The sequence below is a fragment of the Xiphophorus couchianus genome, chromosome 5 (genome assembly GCF_001444195.1).
Source record: "Xiphophorus couchianus chromosome 5, X_couchianus-1.0, whole genome shotgun sequence".
NCBI classification, from domain to species: domain Eukaryota; kingdom Metazoa; phylum Chordata; class Actinopteri; order Cyprinodontiformes; family Poeciliidae; genus Xiphophorus; species Xiphophorus couchianus.
The window spans coordinates 37136893-37158435 of NC_040232.1; the positions used below are offsets into that span (position 1 = coordinate 37136893).

The window sequence follows — 21543 nt, forward strand, 5'->3', positions numbered from 1 at the left end:
TTGTAGAGCTAAAGTCATATTTTCCCTCCATTTAGCTGTCTGGCATTTCTAATAGAGCCATAAAAGATCATGTCTGTGCAACAAAATGCCAAAAGTTCTGATGTGAAATGAGTTACTTGCTAAGTTGTCCAAAAACGGGCTCACTATGTAAGATTTTATATATGAATAATAAAGGACAGTCTGGTGGATTAGCCAAGTAATCAGAGTACTTATTCTTCAACATGGGGAAGTAATATGTAGTTTTATACTTTGTCTTCTTTCATTCTTTCCTTCGGTTTGTTATTTTGTTTGTATTTTCTTCTAATTCACGTAAAGCACTTTGAATTGCCTTGTTGCTGAAGATGTGCTACATAAGTAACATTATCTATCTATCTATCTATCTATCTATCTATCTATCTCTATTGTTTAGATATAGATCTATATCTACTTCTAGATATCAGATTTATCTATATATCTACCTATCTTATCTGCTTCTATATAGCATAGACTTATCTATGTGATTCTAGATATCATAGATCTATATCTATCTATGCTTCTAGATATATCTATCTACTTCTAATTATCATACATCTTTCTATATCTATCTATCTGCATCTAGATATAGATCCATCTATCTGCGTCTAGATATCATAGATCTATGTATGTATCTCCCTATCTGGTTCTAGATATCATATGTCTATCTATCGTAGATCTATCTATACGTTTCTAGATTTTATAGGTATATCTATCTGTTTCTATATAGCATATATCTATCTATGTGCTTTTAGATATCATAGATCTATATGAATCTATATAGATCAATGAACGGGTTTTCCTGATCTCGGCGCGGCCGCGCGCAGCAACTCCAACGCCTCATGTTTTTTTTAATGGCGTCTCTCGCGTGAACACACATGTTCACGCGTGATTCTAATTACGTTTCTTATTTAATGGAAACGCCGCAGTAGCAAAATTGTGTTTTCTCCACATTAGCTGAACATCAACGTCGTTTTGTAATGGAAATACAAATACCGATGCTCCCTGAAAGCTATACCTATAATGAAACAAAAAAATATTTGAAACTGTTGCACATCCACGGCTCACTCACCATTTAAACACCAGAGGAAAATGAAACGAATAGCTAAAAAGCCCCGTTAGTATCTGAAACTCTCAGCAGATACAGCACTCCACGATAAAAAAACAAAACAAAAAAACACCATAAACACACACACACACACACACACACATTCTCTCTTTCTCTCTCCCCCTCCCACACACAGAGTAAAGCTGCCGAGATCAGCAGGGATGGATTCCCTCCCAGCTGCTCTCTCTTCAACACATGCTGCCTTTACTCAGTCCAGCAGCAGCAGCAGCAGCTGATGAAAACAAGAGGATCTGGTTCTGGGGATCACTTGACAGCAGCTGCTACCCACCATGAAGGTAGCAGCGTTACTGTAAACATGCTCCTGGCCCTTTAAAGCTTTCAGAGTCTGGTGGGCAGAAAATGCACCATCTGCAGCTGATGCTGACCAGAGTCATCAGACTGTTCCTCGTAAAAGTTGGTAAAAGTAAGATATGGACAGAAACTGGTGACTCCAGTGATGATCATCTCTGCTGCAGCTTTGTGGGCTTTGGAGTTCCTTTATTTAAAAAAAAAGAACTCTTTTAGCACTGAAAATTTGTATTATTCTTAAATTGTTGCTCTGATTGCAGATTTGGTTAAATTTAGTTAAGTAGTTATTTTATTGTAACCTCCTGACCAAGAAACACACATCTACCTCTACCTCTGTGCCCTGTCATATTTATACCACAGGGAGATGAAAAACTATAGATTATTAAACAGCAGACCGGTCTGATCAACTGAACAGGCGACTGTTAGTCTTTCTATAAGAAACTGTAGGAATGCTGCCAATTGTGGGACCAGTGGCTCAAATAAAAATAATTTATTTGTTTAATTAAAAGTTGGATTTTTCAGAAATTGTGCTGCTGGACTGAGTAAAGGCAGCATGTGTTGAAGAGAGAGCAGCTGGGAGGGAATCCATCCCTGCTGATCTCGGCAGCTTTACTCTGTGTTGGGGGGGGGAGGGGGGGGGGAGAAAGCATAGGCTAAATCTCAGGGGGGGAGAGGGGTCCGGACCCCCCCAATCTGGGAAAAGTCTAGAATTGTCCCCCCCAAAGAAATCGTGAAAGAAACCCTTGTATTTAAACAATATCAATATAAAAAAGGTAATAGAAACAAAAAATGAAGTAATTCTGCCATTCATCTAAGAAAAAAATAAGAATAAAATTTTAGGTTCCCCCCCCACTATTGTCAGAACAATGGTTCAGTCCAAAGTGTAGGAGCAACAGCAGCCTGATGAACGGCACAAGCTCCGTTGGAGCCGCTGAAGTGAGGAGCTAGCTGTTAGCTTTGGCTCTGCAGCACAAACAAACAAAAAAAACCTCCAGCAAGTAAATACTTAAAGCAAAAGACATGTTACACATTTTATTTACTTTCACTGCTCAATAGGAAGAAACACATTGACAATAAAAATCAGTCCACAGTTCGTCATTTCCTTACTTTGGCCGAATCATGATAAACTGCCACCTTATGCCTTGGAAATCAAAACTGGCAAAACTGGCTACATGGCTTTCATAGACTTAGCTCCTTTTTCTGTCGAAGGTAGCCAGTATTTCAATTATATTTAGCTCTCTAACTCTTACTTTAATAAGAAGAGTTTGAAATGGGATGCAGCTGCTGACACTAGCCGACCAATAGCCGACCAATAGCCGACCAATAGCCGACCAATAGCGGACCAATAGCCGACCAATAGCCGACAGCTCTGTATGGAGGCGTGAGCAGGGGGGCTACTGCAGCTGGCAGTTACACAAAATAAAGTACGCCTTTATTTCTTACCATCTTCAACGTGGAGCCTTTAAAACCACAAAATAAAATCTGAATATTTGTCTATAAAACTCTGGTGCTGACCTTTAAGTTTAAGTTATGATACTTCCCAGATATTCAATTTCTACATATTTACAGGTTCTCAGCCATCCAGGACAAGAACCTTTCCTCTTCCCCCCCCAAAACAAACAATATAAAGAAAAAGTTTAAAGCAACTTAAGTTATCATTTAAATAACACATGACTTGTATTGAGAACCACTGCAAGGAATCAATATTTATGAGGAATTTTATTAAGTGGAGTTACTTATTAAAACTTGTTCTTATTTAGAGCCTTACGTTTTTGTAAAGGTGTAGCAGAGATTAGATCTGTGACACTGAACCAAACTCATATCTAAGCAACATTTGAATCTTAGTTTGACGTCCATGACTTCTCAACAAGTTGTTTACTGAGAAAAACACTTTTGTTATTCACTGCTACTTACAAGTCATTTTTGATGGTGCATCTTGAACACACACAAAAAAAATTAAACCACATTTTACTGTAATTTTCTCAAACCCCACCAAATTGCTCTTAAAAAATTTCCCTGTTTATGGTCCCCCCCAATAATGAGATGTGATTTACGCCCTTGAAAGAAAGAGAGAATGTGTGTGTGTTTATGGTGTTTTTTTTTTTACTGTCAAAGATAAATTTAAGGCTTTACACGACTTTTACTGAGCATATTTGTCTATGGTGCTAAATGCTGTAGCTACTATAAATTATACGTCATTTAAGTCATGCTAATCCACTTCATCAAACCAAGACTCAATAGTTTTCGGAATTCTTTTTTCTTTCTGTTTTCAGGTCACTCAAAACATCAGAAAAGTTTCTGAAGTGTTCATCTGGGATTTCCTCTCATTGTTCAACAGCACTAAAATCTGTCGCTGAGATTCTAAACAGAAACAGATCCCAGGAACCTTTCAGTCTCGTACCTGTTGTCTGACCTCTGTCCTGCAGAGTCCTTCTCTGCTCCTCATCTTCATCCTCCTCGTCTTCGATAAGCCGAGTCTCTGGCATCTTCTGGTGTTGAAACAAAGTCAAATAGAAAACAGATCAAACTAAAGGAAACTGTTTCAGTGTGAGAGCAGCAATCAGGTCCTCCATTAACTCAGTAACACATGTTCTCCATTCTGTACCTCTGGCTTGTCCTGGCCATGGCAGTGGGGTGTGTGAGAGTGCGAGTGTGTGTGTGTGGGCATGTGTGTGTGTGTGTGTGGGGGGGGGGGGGGGGGCCCAGTCCACTGATCCTGGATGAGTGGGAATGTGCAAAGTCAGAGGGCGATTGGCCACAGATCAGTTTAACCCTTTAACGTCAGGCTTAGGGATGGCTTCCTCTCTCACATTCAGACAAAAGATAATGTATTTCAATACATTATCGAGAAATGCATTGAAATAGTATATTTTTGTGTGGAGAATGATTTAGTTTGATGATGTCAAATTAAATGATCATTTCACATGTGGATCTAATGTTTCCAGTGAGCTCAATCATCATTAATCTTGTTTGTTTATTGCGTCGACATTATTCTGTCCTATAAATTAGAATCATTTGTGTTTCGTGAAACAGAATAAAATGTGACAACTATAGGCCATTGTAGACATAAAAAACATAGGAGCAAATTTCCGCCAAAACCCCCCAAAACAAAACAGAAATTTTGAGAAAAACTCAGAAATTACTAGAAAAAAAACGTGGGACATTTCTGAGGTTCAAAAGTCAAAAGCTTTTGACCTTTTGAAACTGTCGTAAAAAAAATAGCTTGGAGATGTAAGGGTCAGGTATGGAGAACTACCTGAGCTCCTTGATGAAGTTAGCAGCTGCACTGATGCTAACATCCTGTTAGCTTCAGGTGAGCAGCCAACTGGACTAGCTATTCCCAGATAAATGTGTTGTCAGAAAACAAGTTTACAGGACAGGCACTTTATTAGACTTAAAAGAATTTTTAAAAATCATCAAATCTAATTGAACATTTTATGTGGCTTAAGTAGTTTAGCAGCGGCTACAGGAACCACTCTGAAAGAGTTCTGTACTTTCTTTTGATTAATAAAACATATGGCAAATTTTACTAGCTGGGTTTAAAACGCTATTCTTTATCACAAGAGTCATATTTGCGTAAGAAGATAAATTCATTAAAGTAATCTTACAATTAGTTGGATTTAAGCAAAGTTCGGCACATTTAAAAAAAAAAGTTTCAGACATAAATGACTTTTAGTTGTTAGCATATATCTACCACTGGAGGTCGCTACAGACTCACTCTTGACCATCTTACTCGCACGTCTTTCACTAAAATCTAATCCAGTTCAGCACAAACTGAGACTCCAGTCTAGTGAAATGTTTGAAGATTATGACTATTTTTGCTTCCTCTTGTTGAACAACAAATTCTACAAACATGAGCAAGATTACTTAAAAAGGGAATTTTCCCAGTTTAACATAATGGCAAATAAATATTTCATGCCATTCATGTGGTTTTAGTATTTAATGAATTGAGTATTAAATATTATGTCTCAGATCTGTTTTTAATTACTCCACCTTTCTTTAAAAAAATGGCCTGAGTCTTTTTTTTTTTTTTTTTGCCAAACGTGATTTTGGAGAGAAAAAGAACCTCCCCCTTTTCATTACCAAAAGACTATTTAGGCAAAAATAAAAATAAATACAATTCTGGCAAGAAATTATCTACACTGTCATTTTAGGAAGATGAGGATCTGACTCATTATTAAAGTTCTCACACCAAAAACTCACAGCATCAAAACATGAAGTTTTCTGTTTTACGCTCCAATATTTTCTTGCGTCATGTTTGAACTTTATCTCAGTTAATGCAAGCATTGTAGTGTAAAATGAGTCAAATTTCTCCAGATAACCAGCTGTAGCGTGGATCCAGTGGATTTGTCGGTGTCGTGAGGCTGGTTGTGAAACCAGAAGCGCTCCATCTGAGGTGGAACTGGGTCTGCGGGTGGGAGGAGCCTCCGCGTAAAGGATTTACTGGGGGTTTCACCTACGGCGCGCGCGCTCTAAGGAGCTTCCCTGTGTGTTGGTTGCTATTAGTGAAGTGGCCCCCCGCGTGCGGCGGGACGTGGAATAAAACACGGATATTTAATCTCCAGAAGACGCGCTGAGAGGGTCTCTGTTTATAGAAAGGCGCCACGGGGCGACGCCGTTCACAGCGTCTGACGACGGTAAGAAAGGAGCAAACTGTCCTCCTCCTCACCCAGTTTAACTCGTACGCTAACTTCAGACCTGACGGACACACCTGTTCTAGTTTTCTCGGGACAGTTGCGGACTCCGTGACTGACGGGTGCGGGTTGGGTGGAGAGGTGGGAACTCTCCAAACTGGCGCTGCTGGTGTTGCGTTGGGCTTGCTGTTTGGGGAATATCCAGCGTAATACTAACACACACAAAACCCGACTTGTGTTACATGTTTAGAAAGTTACAGAAGTGAAAACCTCTGGTTCCTGTTTGGCTCCTGGTTGGAAACATGGAGACTTATCAGGGCCAGGCAGATGGAGTTACATTCACTTTGGCAGCCAATAAACCGAGCAGTCCCTGCGTCACGCAACGACGCGTTTCTAGAGCGCAGCCGTGTTGTGCATTTTTATAAAATGTATAAATGTGTATAAGAAAACATCACAGCCAAGATTATGGCAAAGAGATGAGGAGCAGTTTGTTGTGACTGAGCTGTTAGGAGGAGCTCAGGGAGACACGGTGCTGCAGGTGTTGGGTTACCTGCAAGCGTTATCAATCTTTAATGGCTGGCCATGGAGCCATTGCTGTGTGTGTGTGTGTGTGTGTGTGCGCGCGCGCGCGCGTTTGTTTCTAATACCTTGTGGGGACCATTTTCCTGACATATACTACGTTGTGGGGACACACTGCTCCTTGTGGGGACTGAAGCCTGGTCCCCACAAGGGAAAACGCTGTTTTTGGGTCAGGGGTCAGATTTAGGACTAAGGTGTGAATTGAGTTTTAGTTAGGGTTAGGGTTAGGTATGTAATGGATAGGGTAAGGGTAAAGGTAAGGGTAAGGTTTAGGCCAGGGGTGTCCAAACTTTTTGCAAAGAGGGCCAGATTTGATCAAGTGAAGATGCCCGGGGGCCAATAGTTTGTTCGGACATTTTTTAACTACAAAAGTTTCACACACTGTTATAAAACAATTTTCATTGTCACAATTATCTTTATTTTTCAAATGACAAAAAAAAAAAAACAAATATAAGCCACTCAGGCAAATGAGAACAACTCTAAAAACCCAAATTCTGCCTTTCTTTCATATCTGGAGAGTCAGATAACATTGAACAAACTGTATAAAATACCTTAAATTTACATGAGTTTAAAAATATCTTTGCCTCAAGAACATTTTAAACAGGAGTTATAAGTAATGCAAAGTTGTCTGTTATTATTAAATCTTAAAACAAGTGAATTTTGCTCGTCATTTACTATATCTACAGGTTCATAACCAAATCTTACTCAAGAGTTTAATAAAAATAAGTGCCATAAATCCAGGTGCATAAATGTTCTTTTGGCTTTTCACTGCTGATAGTGACAGATGTTATCGTTCAAAATACTCAGTTTCATGTCCTCAACTCTCAGTGCCACACTGTTACTGCCAGGCAAACAAATTCTTGCTTCTTCTCAGGGCAAAATGTTCTCCACCATTTTCATAACAGTCTTTGATAAATGTACCTTCAGTAAAAGGTTTGCCATGTTTAGATATTAACATGGCCACTTTGTAGCTTGCTTTGGTGGTATTTTCTTTTGACTCACAGGTCCGCATGAAGAATCGCTGTTGTGATGCCAGTGCAGCTTGGAGCTGCTTCAGTTTTTCAGCACGGTCACTTCCTGTTAGCTTGTTGTATGTGTTAGCATGTTTAGTCTGGTAGTGTCTCTTTACGTTGAAATCCTTAAACAAGGCAACCGTCTCACAAATTAGACAAGCACAATTGCCTTGATTTTCAGTGAAGAAGTATTATAATTCCCATCTCTCTTGAAAGCGGCGGCCCTCACTGTAAACTCGTTTTCTTTGCAGTGGCCATGGCAGAAATGAACGGAGAGCGGTTCGCTGCACGGAGGCAGACTGATAGTATTAAAGTGGTGCTGCCACCATTTGGTGAAAGGAGGAATTACAGTTTCAAGTTTTATGATTTATTTATTCTGTTTCACGGTGCAGGCGGGCCATAAATAATACATTATAAGACCGAAGCTGCGGGCCGTATGAAATCTGACCGCGGGCCGTGATTGGCCCCCGGGCCGAACTTTGGACATGCCTGGTTTAGGCTGTAGAAATGAATGGAAGTCAATGGAAAGTCCCAGCAAAGATAGCTGCGCAAACGTGTGTGTGTGTGTGTTTCACAATCACCTGTTTTCGGCAGTGGATGAATTTTTAGTGTGTTGTTCAGGTTTCTTGTTTATCTACAGGTTCTGACTAGGTGTGAGTTTGTATTTCTGTAGTTTTATACAGAAAATGTATCATCTCTAAAATTATTATGTACAATTTAAAGTGCACTTCAAAGTGCACTTTAAATTGTAAAGTGCAATTTATTATTTAAAAATGTTTTTAATAGAATTAGCCAGATACTTAAAGATGCAGCATGCAACATTTCTAAAAAAAAAAAATTTTTACATGTAGCTTTGGAAAAAATTAAGAGACCACTTACGATGATCAGTTTCTCTGATTTTTACTCTTTGTAGATAAATGTTTGAGTAAAATGAACATTGTTAAAATGCTTTAAAAAAGACATCAGTTTGATTATTTCGTGCTTTTTTGCCCCAAAGTGGCACAAGGCTTTTATTAAGGGCAAGAAACGACGACACATTGAATCCATCTTTGGGACAAAATGTTGTTTATTGTTTCTTTTCGTAACTAAAAGACTAACTTATAGCCTTCTAGACACAGCAACTTTGATTCTGAAACAAAGCCTTTTAGATTAATAAGTCTTGTTTTGTGTATATGTATACAAGATTACATTTTTGAACTCATATCATATATGAGCTTATGTAGCTTCGTCGCTAGTTTCGTTCCGAGAGGTCATGTTCTTCCTTCAAAGAGAAGCACTGTTGGGATTTCTACCTAACATTTTCACATGCAGAATACTTTTTGCAGCACTGTGAAAAGCATTCAGTAAATTAGAATATTAATGAAAAGTTCATTCATTTTAATAACTCAGTGAAAATCATGATGTAGATTAATTCCACATGGCGAATTATGATCATTTTCTGCTTCCAGCTGAAGAAAACATGACATTTAAGATTAAAACGTTACATTAAACATTAGAACAATCATTTTAATACAGGAATGTGGGTTTAATAAAATGCATATTTAATACCTGATTAAAGGTTTTTAATTTTTAAGGTTATTTTAATTGGACAAGGGAGCCTGATTGGATTATTGAGTACGACTGCATGTCTGGTCAACATTTATTACACTGACATGTTTATCTTTTCCTTTATTGTTTCTTTTTGTGGTCAAGAGAAAACGTGTGCAGTTTTCATACTCCAAGGTCAGACTTGATTAGCTTAATTAGTGACTGAATTATCAGAGAGAATATGAGCATTGGAGAGTAAATTTGTTTGCAGTCCTGCTGGTTACAGGAAATCAGCTGTGGTGGGATCAGAGGGGGGGGTTCCTATTCGCTGTTTGTTGTCGGTAGCGACCGTCTGGACAATCAGCAAGCTGATCAGGAGACGCTGTAGGGAGCGATCACTCATTTTACGCTTCCCTCTGAGTTTTGACGGTCTCTGGTGAGCGAGAGCCCACAACGTTTCCTCATGAAAGCAAAGCTGTCAGCCACACCTCACAGTCTTCTCATGGCATGGAGTTACCATGGAGATAATTTACTTATTATCTGAATAACCAAGTGGAGTTTGGATCATGGTTACACCAACAAGAAGTAAAAAAATTCTTTGTTGCTCCATGTTCTAAATGTCAAACTTAGATCAATTCATATCAACAACAACAACAAAAAAAAAACAAACAGTTGGTCTCTGCAAACATTTACATTAGACATCTGCACACACACACACACACACACACACACACACCCCTACACACACACACCCACCCACACACGCACACACCATGGCTGTCAAAATAACTAATTTTGCTGGACAATAAATTCCCCCAGAAGTTATTGTGATGAATCATAGTATTGTCATTGTAAGACCATTTTTAACTAATATAATCATGGCATATGATCTCAAAGATCAAAAATGTTTCAGAAGTTACTACAATAAACAATAATATTGTTGTTTTGAGACCATTTTCAAGTAATAATGGCATAGCAATCAAGTAATGTCATAATAATGCAAGAACACATTCTCAAAGATCAGAGAACTTTAAAATCTTATGAACATTTAACACTGGAACTTGAAGAAATAAAAACATATAAATAAATAAACAAAACGACAGTTGAGATGAATTTTGAAGCCTCTGTAAACAAAATTTTAAAAAGGGCTCGTTGTGAGCAAAGCACCAGAATTAAGGCTTTTGTCTTCCAGTTTTTGATAGAAAGGAGAAAAGAAAAACAACAAATCATGCAAATGTAAATTATTGAGCTGCTTTAAATTGATCATTCGATTAACTGATTTATTGCTTATTGAGGCAGGTCTAGGAACATGTTAACTTTACTCTGCAGTATCTTTTCTGTTTAACTTGTTCCAACACAATATCGGAACATTTCCGTTAAGAAATCTCCATCCCAGCCTGATGTCTGCCGTTCACAGTTGGTCTGTCTGCCTGTTGTCTGTCATCCAGTTCGGACAATGCAAACTTGATCACATTGGAGGAATGAGAGGAATGCGTAGCAGATCAATCATCATGTCATTTTTAGGAATGGAAGTTCACATAAAGAAGCTCTATTTGTCTGATAAAAACGCCTCACACAAATTTGATTCAATGTTCTCCTTCTGGTCACAAGTTAGGAGCTGGAATTTATTTGCTTCAGTTCGGCCGTTTTGTGTTCCTGTTTTATGAATGAGACAATAAAAGCCTGGAAATGCAGTTTTATTTAAAAATATTTACATGATTTCTTTTTTTTCTTTTTTTTTTACAACCAGCAGCTTTAAACTGTTTTCCATTGAGACTTTATGTGTCATGGTGTTAGGTGGTGTATGAACCGGAATGCAGACAGGTTGAGGCGGCGAGAGTATGTGAATTATTTGAGAGAGACGGAGAGAGAGAGAGAGAGAGAGAGAGATGCACAGAACTTTGTTGATATTCCTTTAATGTTGAAAAACACAATTTCGCTATTGAAGTGTTTCCATTAAATAAGAAATGCTATTAAAATCACACGTGAATAAGTTTGTTCATGATTTGAGTGGCTACATGCCGTGTCATCGTCCTCCTACCACTTCCTGTCGTCTTCTTCACCTTTTCCACCAGCAGTAACATCTGGTCATTGTGTGATGTGAAAAAACTGTTTCCATCGAAGTTTTGCAAATTTCGACAGTTGAAAAAAATTCGAGCACAAAAGCTTTTTATTGAAAACTTTAGTTTTTTTAAATTGCCCTGTTTCCACTAAATTTTCATAAGCAAATTTACTTCTGTAAATCCAATTTGCGCCCTTTTTACGCTCAATGGAAACGCATCTAGAGAGAGAGAAAACATGGGAGCAAGGAGGATTAAGCACTAACAGAGGAGGTATGAAAACAAGTCTGATAAACATAAAACTACAATAATTAAGAGGACTGAACTAAAACAGAAGCGAGGCTAATCCGATCACAGTAAGATGAGCTGAAGCAAATGAACAAAACTAAAATCCAGATTTGTTTGGATCCCGACATTATGTGTGCAACCAACAGAAAGTAGTGCAGAATTGCAGAAACTATGGTTTCTCACAACGCTTTCCAAATAAAAATCTAAAAAAACATGGAATGCATTTGTTTTTATCCCAGTTTACTGTGGGGAAAATTGGACAATACATCTATGTAAACCCCGAAAATACAGAATGTGCACCTGGTACACTTCAAAGTGTACCATATATCCCTCCAGATATACTGTATTTCATCTGGAGGTATGAAATATATGCACTTCATATTATTTGTAAAGTAAATAAAAAATTATTTAGCTTGTTAGTCCCTCTACGTTTATGCCTTGATTTGTACATGAAATATGACAAAATATGATAAAATTTGTCAGATGACAGGTGCTGGGGTGTGTGTATGTGTGTGTGTGCGTGTGTGTGTGTGTGTGTGTGTGTGAAGCCCTGAAAAAGGCCTAGCTTTGTCCCGTGTTTGGGATTAGCTCGAACTTTGTCGCCCACTTTACCAACATTGGCCCTGCTTTAGAAGCTGGATTTGGCTGAATCTCAGGAGTTCAGGCTGACTTTCAACCAATTCCTTCGTATTAATGGATCAGAATGGCTGGCACGGCTCTGTTCAGCTGATCTCTCTGATGAAGGTCAGGTTCAGGATCAACAAGTTAAAGCTCACATGATCGCAGGTCCTTCCAGACTGATTCTGAAGGGTCTTTAAAGCGGCGCTATTTTGTAAAATCCTCTTTTTTGAGCTTTACATAACGTTATAACAGAAATAGATGTCTGAAGTCCTTCAGGATTTTCTGCAATTAATAAGTGTAAGTGTTCTGAATCCTCCATCACACTGCCACCTTTGTGTAAAATCCTGTTCCTTTTTTACCAGATGTAAGAAAAAAGTTCTGAACACCTGGAGGAGTGTAGTAAGGGGTTTTTCTAGGTTTGGTTCAGTTGTGGATAACAGCTCTGTTTGTGGTTCTGGAGTCTGAAAGCCTTATGGACTTCTCTGTAGCATTTTACAGGTTGATTTAGTTATCTTTTTTTCTTTTGTGAATGAAATCATTTTAAAACTCAAGTTTGTATTTATCCAGGTTATGTTTGTCTGATATTGATTTGGAAAATCAAAACATTTAGGAATACTTTTATCCTATGTTATAACCTTTACAAAGCTGCAATGTTTGCTTGGTTTGGCATCAAACCCCAGAAAAATCAGCTTCTTATTGCTTTCATCTCCCAGATAAAGAGAGTAATGCTTGGTATTCTCCGCTTTCCACATGCAAACAGGGCTGCGTTATCAGCAGGAGGGGCGATGCAAACGAGACACAAAGGAAGCAGCAGGAGCAGAGATAGGATATACCTGCACACAAAAACACACCTTATCGCTGACAGTGGGTCATTGTATCGTACCATTACAGACTGCAGCCTCGCCAAGGCAACATGAAAGTGCAGTGGGAATGATGTCAGCGGCCAGCACTGTGGCGGTTTGACACCAGACGCTCAGAGAATGGAGCTGTTGTTCAAAAACGAGGCATGATGTCAATGAAGCGCTTCTGTATGACGGCGTAGATGGAACAAATGTAGAGAGAAAGAAAGGAGCGAATTTCAACTGGAAAACTCAGAAATTCTGAAGATTAATTTCAGAAGTTTTCTAAAAAAAAAAACACGCTGGAAATTTCAATAGTGAAAGATTTTTGACTTTTGAATCTCAGAAATATCCCTGTTTGGTTTTGAAAATTTGAGTTTAATCTAACTCAAATTAGAGTTAGAAATGTACTTCTTTTTTTAAACCTACAATGACCCTAATAGGTCTTCTTTGAGTTTAGTAATCACATTCGTTGAGCTGCTGATGTTTGATCCAGTGTGCATCTAAATATCTAAAAGCTGCAGATGCATCATAGAAATTCTCAGCACTTTAAATTATAAAATCTTTGATGGTCAGGAAATGAATCTTTAGTTTATATTAAGCTTAAAAGTTACAAGAGGAAAAATAACGTTGTGCAACAAAGTTGGGCTCTGTGATGGACTGGCGACCTGTCCAGGGTTTACCGCGCCTCTCGCCCGAAACGTTCGCTGGAGATAAGCACCAGCAGCCCTCCTGACCCCGGTGTTAGAAAATGGATGGATGGATGGAACAATGTTTGGCTAATGTAACTATTAATAATGATATGATTGAGAATTATATGATCACTTAAAAACAAAAAAGAGTTCAGACTTTTTTCCTCCAAATTCAGAATTCTGACTTTAATCTTCTGAGATCAAAAGTCAGAATTCTGTGTAAAGTGAGAATTGTGACAAAAAGTTAAAATTATGAAAAAAAGTCAATTCTGAGGAAAAGAAAGTCAGAATTAAGAGAAAAGGGGTTGGAATTGTGGAAAAAGTAAAAAGCCCTAATCCTCTTCTGTATAATTATGATTAATAAAATGTCTGATAATTTCATCTTTTTTAGCATTTTTCTTAAACACATAAATGACATAAATCTTTTTGTTTGAAAGCACAAAGCAGACATTCTCGACCTTTTTATTTTACAAGATTACAGCACCCAATTAACAGCCACCCAGTCTGATTTACAAGCACAAAATATTTCTGAGTGGAATTTGTGCTCATGCCCTCCTGATTAAGAGGAACTACGAGCCAAACACATTCAGCCTCTGTCAGGTTCTAATGCTGCAGGTGAAGGAGTGAATCTGACACCAAACTCTGCACACATACCAGATATTTACATACACTGTGTAAAATAAACACCAAGATATTTTTTGTCACTGTCTGAAGTTAACTCAAACCACACTTTTCTTATTTTAGCTTAGTTAGAATTAGTTCTATTTGCTAAATGCCAGATTCATTTTGTAGAGATTTTTTTTGTAATATTCCTTGAATTCAATAGCTTACATACATTTGGTCATGACAGTATTTTAAACTATATTATTTGGGCCAAACCTTTTGGGTTTCCTTCCTCAAGAGTCCATTTTGTTGGCCGCCTCACTCACACACACCTTTTCAGATCTTCTCACAACTTCTCCAGAGGACTCAGATGAGTGTTTGTGATGGCCACACCAAAACATTAACCCTGTTATCCTGAAGCCACTTTGTAACCACTTCGGCTCAATGCTGAGGGTTATTGACCGACCAATCTGGGTTCTATCTTCACAAGGACTTTGCATTGACTTCCATTCATTTTTCATTCATTCCTATATCCTAACTCTGACCCTTACCCTAAACATAACTTAAAATCAATTCACACCTTTGTCCTAAATCTTACCCCCAAATCAAAATCACACACACACACACACACACACACACACACACACACACACACACACACACACACACACACACACACACACACACACACACACGCACGCCTTCCCCCCCACACACACGCCCACGCGCGCATATACACCCACAGGCTTGTGCACGCCCAGGTTAGGGATGACATGACAGCATTTGTGATTTGCAAGAAGCAGTTTGCCGTCTCCAATCAGAGCTTCTCAAACTTTCAATGGTGGATTATATCAGAAGTTTCTTCTCTGCTGTTGTTGCCCTTGGTTACCTTTTACATAATTTATGCCTTGGTTTCTGATATGGTGCATTTCTCCTTCAAACCAAACACTTTTGTCTTTAATGATGAACTTCCTCTGTTCTGTGTGTTAAAACATGGGTGTTTGCCTGAGTTTATGTTTGGACTTGTTGGTAAAAGTGAGCAATATGGAACCCATTCGGTAATAAAGACAGCAGTTAGCCTGGAGCAGCACTAACTGCTCTTATAACACTATTATCTTCCAAGGTGGATTCAGCCTGCAGTGTTGTTAAAGAGCCAGGGACACATTTGGAAGAGAAAGTCATGTAATATTTTTTATGCTTTTATTGAAGCCTAAATCAAAATGTTGTTTTGAATGAAAGACCCAAGACTTGTTGACTTGATGAATTTTGCCGCTTTTCCATTAAGCAAAATTATTTTCGTAATTCCAATTTGTGCAATTACATTAAGAGTGAGAAAGCGCGATATATTTTGGTCAATGGAAACACAGCTAATATTTGTTCTAGACTTTATTATCTACTCTGCCAAAGAGTCTTAAATACAGATTTAACAAGCATTTTTCCACACAATCTTGCAAATTGTCCGATTCAAATTAAGGAAATGAGACCTTATTTAATATGGTTATGGTTGGAACAGTTTGAACACCAGATTAACAGGCATCAATAGAGGCAATACAAAGACACACAGAGTTCTTGGAAATGGAAGAACTTCCTGTTTGGTTCATTCAGAAATTCAACACTAACAGGTTTTAAGATTTCTACAACTATTATTTTGTACATAAATTCATTTGTTTTGGTTTGGTATTAATTTTCTAAATAATTCACTGCAGTTTTGTTTCTTCCATGTTGAATTGAATGTTGTGATAGTACATTTTAAAAAAAATATTTCTGTTTTAAATCAGACCTAAAGGTAGAAATTTGAATCCATGCCTCTCAGTAGTTCTGTGTTTTGCAACCGGTTAAACAGTCTTAAGTTTAGAGGTACTGGCAGATTTTTAAAAAAAATTAACACGTGGAAGGATTTCCTGCAACATTTTTAGTATTTGCTACTGCAGCATAAACAAAAAGAGCTTTTGATGAAATATTAATAAGAACAATTCAAAAGGTAAATGTAGGGTCATGGGGTCAGCGCCCTGCAGACTGAAGGCAGCAGAGATCAGAACCATTTCCTTCCTGCTGGGTTCTGTAAACACAGAGGCTTCACTCCCTCTGTTCTCTCAGCTCCACCTAGACCCTGAATATTTCAGCAGCTGCTATCTGTTTAAAGGACATGTTTGTCCTTCTGGTTGCTATGGTCACTGGTAAATTTTCCACCTGCCAACAGCAACCTCAGCCAAGGAACTGGAAGATGTATGTGTCCTTCCCATTTCTTGTAGGTCTACGACCAGATGAGACCCGTATTTTTAGAATTCCAGACAGTCCACTTAGGAAAGATTTTGTACGCTTATGTGTAGATGAGATTAACGTGTTTCCCAGCAGAAAGCATGGCCTACTAACCAACATGATGGTGACTCTGGTGTCAGTTGCTTGAAAGTGACACCATTGGCCTTTTGGTGTCTTTGATGGATTTTAAAGTTGCAGAGTAATGGGAGCTGACAGTATTGTCACAGGATCATAACAAGACAAAGGAAGCTAATAAAAAGAAACCACAACTAACAGCAATGGCTTTTTGTTTAGCACTGACTGCAGCTTGTGTAGTGTCTGGATGTGTAGTCAGAACCAAGAGTGGTGGCATTGTGATGTGATATGCTTCACTGACAGACTTCTTTCAGAATTTCAATTTTCAGCCATTGATGCATCCAGATTTACCGGTGCAGAATTACTATGCATGTATTACATCAATGACGTAAAAGTCTGATAAGATGCAAAATGACAGTTTATACAGCAGACCCTTTGAAGCCTATTAGTTACGTGTCCAAATTAGTTTCACATTTGGAAGTGGCACAGATCGGATTTTTTGGAGGGTGACACTACTAGAATAGGGCCATTCAGAAGAAGTTGGACATTGGTCACATTTGGTAAAAAAAAACCCAAACCAAAACATAAAACAAAAAACCCTTGAGACGTTGTCTGGACAGCTTGTTTTCACAGGTAAAGAAAAAGATTTCAAACTATGACATAAAACGTTTGTGTGAGGTTCATCTCGTCATCTGTGAGGTTAAAGCTTTCTTGCTTAACATGAAAGCTCATGTATCTTCATGAGAAAAAGGTGTGTCCTGCCCTTCAGCTATTTGTCCTCACCACACCTTTATGAAACCGTTTGGGCTGACAGACAAAGCCAGAAACCTGATCAGGGAAACAGAAAGAGATAAAAGCCTTCCAGGTGAGCTTTCTTTCATTTCACAATGTTTACTTGACATCAATCTCGATTTTCTTTTTATCTGCTCTTCTAATCCTTTCAAAGCTGATCTCATGTCCGTGAGTGCTACTCATTATGCAATCCCACCAGGAATAGAGTTCCCACTGTGTGGGCCTGGAGCAGCCTCTGTGTGGGGTTTAGTTTAGGGCGGGAGGGCGATATATTTTGGTAAAAACCTGATTACCTGTTACCACCGTCTGTCTGCTTGTAATGAGCTCATTTCGAGTTAATGGGAATATTGATTTTTTGTTAGTAGAAACATTACACAGAGAAAAGCAACAGACGGTGTGAGTGATGTCACCATGTGTGAAAGCAGTGCCAGGTTTCATTCTTTCACTGCATCCCTTCACATTTTGGTACATTTAAGGTTTTGTTGGAAGTAAGAAAATCCTATTTTGTTGACAAATTTTAAAATTTGTTTACTATTTAATTTCACACCTTGATGGAAAGTAGCAATTACTCCTCACCAGCAGCTGAGTCGGACTGAAAAAGACAATCCGTTTGATCCTATAGTGTAGCAGCTGGAAGGATTATGCTGATAACGCCAGCTGTTGGAATATCAAAAAGAGTTCTGCACACATTTTTTTCTTCTGACTGTAGCATTTTAAATTTGGAAAAAGAACTAAACATTGTTTCTCTGGAAATCCCCAGTGTTACAATCCAATATACTGTTATCAACTTCTGTACAAATAAATGTAAACCTAGCATCTTTAATGCATATAAAGCTTTTAAAAAGTTGATCAAATTATCTGAAAAGAATAGACTCTTTATTCTTATTGTAAAAATAAAACATAGTGTAAAGAAATTTGGGTGCAGTTCTTCAGATGTATCCATCTATTTATCCATCTTCTTCCGCTTATCCGGGGTCGGGTCCTGGGTCTTCCCCGGGGCCTCCTCCCGGTGGGACGTGCCCGGAACACCTCACCAGGGGGGCGTCCAGGAGGCATCCTGACCAGATGCCCAAGCCACCTCAACTGGCTCCTCTCGATGTGAAGGAGCAGCGGCTCTACTCTGAGTCCCTCCCGGATGACTGAGCTTCTCACCCTATCTCTAAGGGAGAGCCCAGACACCCTACGGAGAAAACCCATTTCGGCCGCTTGTATCCGCGATCTCATTCTTTTGGTCATGACCCAAAGCTCATGACCATAGATGAGGGTGGGAACGTAGATTGACCGGTAAATCGAGAGCTTCGCTTTTTGGCTCAGCTCTCTCTTCACCACGACACACCGGTACAGCGCCCGCTTGACAGCAGACGCTGCTCCAATCTGCCTGTCGATCTCCCGCTCCCCTCCGTGAACAAGATCCCGAGATACTTGAACTCCCCTTCTTGGGGCAGGACACCCCCCCTGACCTGGAGAAGGTACTCTACCCTTTTCCGGCTCAAGACCATGGCCTTGGATTTGGAGGCACTGATCCTCATCCTCATTCATCTTCAGATGAAAAACAATTTATTTAAATCAAGATCATAAATATAAAAGAAAATATGTAATCCAAAGGTAGTTTCTATCTGTTCTACACTCATTGTCCCATATTGCTCTTGTCCTTTGGTAAACTTAAACCAGTTAAGAGAGCCTATAACTCATAGTTACTCTGAAATGGCTAAGACTGGAGAAAATGCAATCAGATAGAGGCAGATATGTGTTGAAATTTATGCGTGAAGTAATGGCTACAAGAAAAAAAGCAATTTGCCTAAATGTTTTCACACTGTCACAGTCAAAACTGTGACCAACAAGGCTGGACGAGTTTATCAAGTTTGTCTCGCCTTGGTGTTTAGGAAGCAGGCTGATTTGGGTGAGCGAACAAGACACGTTTTAGTTCCCTACAGTCACAAACAGTACTGTACTTTCGATACTGAACTATGCTCCTGCGAGATTTGGGTTCAACATGAAACTAGGGTGGAAAAGCACCGCATCTGGGACTACATGTAAAAACGGAAGACAATCTGTGATGCCATAGGAGGTGGCATAGTAGGAGTGGGCGATTGGGACTTTTTATTCTGAGTTTTATCATATTTTGTGGTAATATTGCAATAACAATAAAAGTGATTTTAAGAACTATTTACTACTTCGTTCTTTAGGTAACTGACTGTGTGTCACAGTAATTATAGCCCCACAAACACAAAAAAGGGTCTTGAAAAACATTCCCAAATGTAATGTGCTTCTTTAGGACACAATTCACATAAAGAAGTGTGATCAGTATCACACTAAGCTGCACACGGTAACTGTATTTTCCATTTTATTGGTATTTATTGACGCTCTCATTGAACAAACAGTGTAGAAAAGTCAAACTATGAATCCTCACAATAGGGAGAGGTTTTGGGGATGTTTAACCATCATTAATAAAAATCCATCGTGACAGCAAATTCTTATTATAAGAAATCACGACAAATGCCTACCCCCTATGAAACATCGATCTCTTTTAAATACAAGTCAAGGCACTGGTGATATGATTAGTTTTTCCCCCTTAGGTAACAGAAACTTGAGTTGATGAAAAATGGTCAGAATGTGTGAGGAGTTGTGAAAGCTTTGCTCGGTTTCAGCTGAGGTGCAGCCAGCTTTCAGCCCGGCTGGCTGCTGAAAGGAGAAACTCTGTGGAACAAACGGAGCACATCTGAGTTGTTACAAGGCTTTTGTTGCCTAAAAGCAGCTGAGTGGGGGTTAAACTAAGCTAGGAAACAAAAAACTGAATTCATATTTGAACATATGCCCAAAGATTTCACAACATAAATCAGGTCCCGTCCCTGCTGTTTACAGCAGTTTCTTGGTACTTTTGGGCGGTGGCGCAGTTCTACTGTACAATATTTCTGATTTCCCAGATGGCAGAAGGTTAGATGACAAAGTGCAAACAAGAACAGCTGATGTGTGTTTGTTATCCTTCTGTGAGACTGTTCCTAGTGATATTTTAAGCCAAACAGTTCTGTGTATTTAAACAAAACTGCTCATCCAGTAAATGGAGCCTTTGGTGATTTGAGAGGTGATGCTGCTTAGGTGGAGAAAACCTGTGAGTTTGGTCCCTAGCAAGACATAAAAAGCAGCTCTTGAAGGGGGTGAGTCGTAACCACTAGCACACACACACATGCAGCAACTCCTCCCTCCATCTGTCTCACTCTCACTCTCTGTTTGCACAACCCCACACCCTCAGCCAGCACAGGAAACTTTCCAAGAAAATCAAGAAGTTTTTTTTTTTTTTTTTGCACTCGGAAGGAGCAACATCATGAAGGAACCCGGTTTAAGTAGATTTCGTGCTGGAAAGGATGGGTGTAACATTCTGAAGGAGTTGGGCTCCAAGTTATCTGATAAGGATGTCAACATTAAGCAGACTGGTCACATAAGTTTCTTTGAGCTTTGCATTGTGTTCTAATGTTATTCCCTCATCAAAAACATACCTGGAGTGTTACCTTGATTCTTTCATGCTTGTTTGAGAAATCATTCAATCTCCCGTGGCAACCATTCACTTGTGCTAAACGCGTATGTGAACATTGCACGAGGACCAAGCCGATCTTTGGAGCTTCAGCTTCCAAACTACCGAGCTAACGTCTTACAGAGCACTTGTCCCCCACAACGCCCCCACTCAGCTCCTTCAAACTAGCCAGCAGCAATTGGCAAACATCTGGTGACAAAACAGGGTGCATCTGCAATGAGCTCATTAGATGAGCCGCTTCTCAGTATCTTCGTTCCCATTACAATTGTGCGCAAAACTTTGTCAATATTCCGCCAATGTAAAAACCCCCACAATTTCTCAATTGCCATTTTTCCATTAAATTAGAAATGCAATTAAAATCAGACGTGAATAAGTTTGTTTGTGCGATAAGTCACTGAAAAACCAACGACTTTATGTTGTCTTCTTTGTGGTTTGCGCCAGTGGAAACATCTTTTTGTTGATCATGTGACTCATGTGATGTGTGAAAGTGTTTCCATTATGATATGAGCATATGATATGATATGAATATTCCATTGTGATATGAACAAATTTCAATAAAAAGAAAAAGAAAAAATGTACCTCATTCCAGTGTCAAAAGCTTTT

General features: G+C 38.9%; 1 protein-coding gene across 2 annotated transcripts in view; it reads left to right on the top strand.

Annotated features, from left to right (window-relative positions):
* The first annotated feature begins 5849 nt into the window (after window positions 1–5849).
* fhip1aa (FHF complex subunit HOOK interacting protein 1Aa) overlaps window positions 5850–21543 on the top strand; it is a 32893-nt gene continuing 17199 nt past the window's right edge. Inside the window, exon 1 of one of the 2 annotated variants that reach the window (XM_028016232.1) lies at window positions 5850–6066. The gene's annotated coding sequence lies outside the window, so the exon portion shown is untranslated. Of the gene's footprint in view, window positions 6067–17404; window positions 17485–21543 lie in introns of those variants that run through there. The other variant, XM_028016233.1, reaches the window with a different exon arrangement.